The following is a 3,909-nucleotide window of genomic DNA, read 5'->3' as shown; positions in this document are numbered from 1 at the left end:
CATTATTGCTACCCAAGTAATAATAATTAAATCGGTGATCGATTAAACCTTTCGTGAATAATATATAATTTAATATAATCCCTTTAACCATATATTTTAGATTAAACTTGAGGCATGTTATGTGTCATCCTCTTCATGGTTTAATCCAGGTTTCCTTGATCAATGAGTAGACTATCATTTCAAATCAATATTTGAGTGCAGCGCCACACATTTCATAGTCTAGCTCACACAAGATGCCAATAATATCACTAAAAAAGGAGGGTTAATTAAATTCTTTCTAGATTATTCATATTTCTCATACAATTCATAATATACCCGAAGTCCACTTTTATCATTACCCGATCAAAGGCAACTTTTAATGTAATCAAAAGTATATTAATCATCGTATAGAAATATAATAATTTCAAGTCTAATGACCATTACATCATTATCACTATGAGAATTACTTATGGCACAACAGACATGTAGAATCTCACATTGGGTCTATCCAGCACCATGTATATTTATATTGCCTGTATATTCGACTTTAGTATCACTATACCTATGACCAATGAGATATGATCATCAGTCAACAAACACACTAGTCTTAATGCATTATTATTGTCCACTAATAATAATACTCGACTAGGGATATTTAGGAATATCGATACTATTTACATAATCTCAATTCTAAGTCACGTACTTAGAGATATATAATGCATATCATATTCCAAGGACATTTGTTAATCGAATATTTATATCGCAGTAATTAAGAGATAATAAATTATAAAAAGAATAATCGATGGAACATAAATATTAATAATCCAAATGTCATAAACAAAACATAACAATGCTGTTGACTCTACGGCACAAACACTAACAATAGCTTCTCCTACATATTTGATAAAGCCATAGTCAATTCATAAGTTATCATTTTCTTGACTATATTGTAAGCAACATTTTTGGCCAAAGTCAATCTAACAATACCTAGAGCGTACATGTGATAAGTGGCATTTATGTCCACTTAGAACGCTTCGTAAATGTTAGAATTGGTGTTTTATACTAAAGCTGTTTATGTTTTTGATGTGTTTTTGTAATGTTTTGCATTTCAGGGCATATTCTAAAGAAGAAATAAATATTGCAGGTTTTATGCTTATAAGAGTGTTAGGATGGAGCCTCGGTTGATTGCGTGAAAAAAACCAGCAAGTGAAGTCAAGAAATAGAAAAAAACCAGTTTTTCCAGAATCTCAGGGCGGCCGCTCTAGGTCAATTTTTCAGATTCCTAATTCTATTGGAAGACTGATTTGCTGGACTCCTGATTGGATGGGATGGTATTTAAAGACTCCAAAAAGACGTTTTTCATAACGGAGAGTAAGGAGATAGCAACAAGAAGACCTAATAGCACAATACAACGAAGAAAAAGAAGATCTAGTTTTTACTTGTGATTCTTTGCTTAGGTTGTAATCTTGGATGCTTGTTTTCTTTGTTGTTTGAACCTGATACTCTTGTTAACGTACTTCATTATTATTATTCAGTTTATAAAGACTTAGTTTATTTACCATGCTTTCATTGGAACCCATGGTGATGATGAGTTCGATTATGAACTAATCATTATCGCGAGGTTCTAACGGATTTACTTATGGATTTCTATAGTTAATTATTTCGATACCTAAGTGTGTGGTGATTGTATGATATCCTAGTATTGGCTGTGCTTATTCGTCTTATGTGCGTCGCGAACATATAAGATAGCGTGTTAATCTCTATTGAAGCGACAATGAATACAGAGGTTTAAAACTTGCCATGCTAGCATAGGTTCATGTATTTATTATGCATGGTTCGTAGGTAATTTTAACCATCTTACTTGCCCTATGTAATCACGATAGATAACTTGTTCATTAAACCGTTATGTTATCAAATTCTATAGACATATAGGGTCTCAATATAATTGGTGTCTATTCAGTATCTATCTCTTTTGTGGATGTCTGGAAGTAGGGTATTCGTACAACGATAGTTGGCATTTACTAGTTTTGTGTTATCTGATTAGTTGTCATCACCATTGCATGCTAAGGTTAAAAACAATGACTTTGAATGAAGTAGTGATGAAGTTAGAATCTCATGTTTTTCTCATATAAGTAATTCAACCTCAATTCTCTTAGTTAATTCTAATTAGTATAATCTATTAGTTTAATCAAAACCCAACTAGTTATTTGTCTTAGCATTGAGCGATAACCATACATTGTTGTATAAGTGCATAAATTGAACTTAACCTAAACCAGTCTCTGTAGGAACGAATCTGATTGATATTTTATACTACTTGTGAACGCGTATACTTGCGTGTAATTTTAACGCGTGTTTTCTCCCTAACAAGTTTTTGGCGCCGTTGTTGGGGACTCGGTGTTAATTTTTAGTTTATGTGCTTGACATCAGTGGTCATTAAAGTTCACTGACTCGGATATTTTACTTACTTGTTTGCTTGTTTGTGTTTCAGGTACTCTAGAGAGCATTTATGCTAACGCGTTCTCGATCTCGCAAGAGAACACTGGATAAAGTGGAGAAAGAAGTGGAAGTAGTTGAAGAGGATTTTGAAGAAGTTGAGAAAGTTGAAGAATAAGCAATCATTGCAATGGGAGAACCAATAGCGAATCCGAAAGCTTTGATGGACTATTCTCAGCCAAAGATCAATGGTATTCAGTCTTGCATTATCAGACCAGCTATCGCGGCTAATACTTTTGAAATCAAATCTAGCACGATTCAGATTGTGCAGAACTCAGTCCAGTTTGGGGGTTCTCCAACGGAAGATCCCAACATGCACATTAGAGATTTCATCGAGATCTGCGACACTTTCAAATTCAATAATGTTTCTGCGGATGCTATAAAGATGAGGCTTTTCCCATTCTCTCTGAGGGATAAAGCTAAGTGTTGGTTGCATTGTCTACCACCAGGCTCTAATACTACTTGGGAAGATCTTGCTTAGAAATTTCTTACTAAATTCTTCCTTATGGCAAAGATTGCTGCAATCAGGAACACTCTTACTCAATTTGCGCAGAAATCTGGAGAGTCCTTGTGTGAAGCTTGGGAGCGCTATAAGGAGATGCTTAGGAAGTATCCTCATCATGGGATGCCTGACTGGATGATTATCATCTGCTTTTATAATAGTTTGGGAGCACAGTCTAGACCCATGTTTGATGCAGCATCAGGTGGAGCCTTATGGGCTAAAAGCTACGATGAAGCTTATGAGTTGATTGAACTGATGGCTGCTAATGAATACCAGAACCCAACTCAGAGACTACCCCAAGGCAAGGTAGCAGGAGTTATGGAGGTGGATACAACTACTACTATAGTTGCTCAGCTTAAGGCTTTAACGATGAAGGTGGATTCTTTGGCTAATTATGGAATTAATCAGATCATGAGTGTCTTTGAGCTTTGTGCTAGTGCACATGAGACAGAGCAGTGTGCTATATGTAGTGAATTAGCTCAATTTGTAAGTAACTTTCAGAGGTCGCAGCAGCCTGTTCCAGCCACTTATCATCCCAACAACCGCAATCATCCTAACTTCAGCTGAAGCAATAATCACAATGCGGTGCAACAGCCTTATTAGCAGTATACAGCAAAGCAATTCAACCCTCCTGGTTTTCAACAACCGCAATATGCACCAAGGCAACAACTCCAACTTTAGCAACTACCGCATGGAAGTACAAGTCAATCTAATGAAAAATCTGAATTGGAGGAGTTGAGGCTCATGTGCAAGAGCCAAGCGGTTTCTATCAAGACCTTGGAGAATCAAATTGGGCAGATTTCCCATGCCTTGCTGAATCGACAACCTGGCACACTCCCTAGTGACACAGAAGTTCCAGGCAAGAACGAAGCTAAGGAGCAGGTCAAGGCAATTACATTAAGGTCTGGGAAGGTTGCGAACCCGAAAAATCTCAA

General features: G+C 36.3%; 1 non-coding gene across 1 annotated transcript; it reads right to left on the bottom strand.

The window, feature by feature from the left end:
• Nucleotides 1–2,992: 2,992 nt before the first annotated feature.
• On the bottom strand, nt 2,993–3,099 carry LOC141681244 (small nucleolar RNA R71). Its single transcript, XR_012558684.1, has one exon. It is a non-coding gene; the product is annotated as a small nucleolar RNA R71 (small nucleolar RNA).
• Between the last annotated feature and the right edge of the window lie 810 nt (nt 3,100–3,909).

Source organism: Apium graveolens, chromosome 8, assembly GCF_009905375.1.
Source record: "Apium graveolens cultivar Ventura chromosome 8, ASM990537v1, whole genome shotgun sequence".
Taxonomy (NCBI): domain Eukaryota; kingdom Viridiplantae; phylum Streptophyta; class Magnoliopsida; order Apiales; family Apiaceae; genus Apium; species Apium graveolens.
This window is presented reverse-complemented; position numbering and strand designations above follow the sequence as displayed.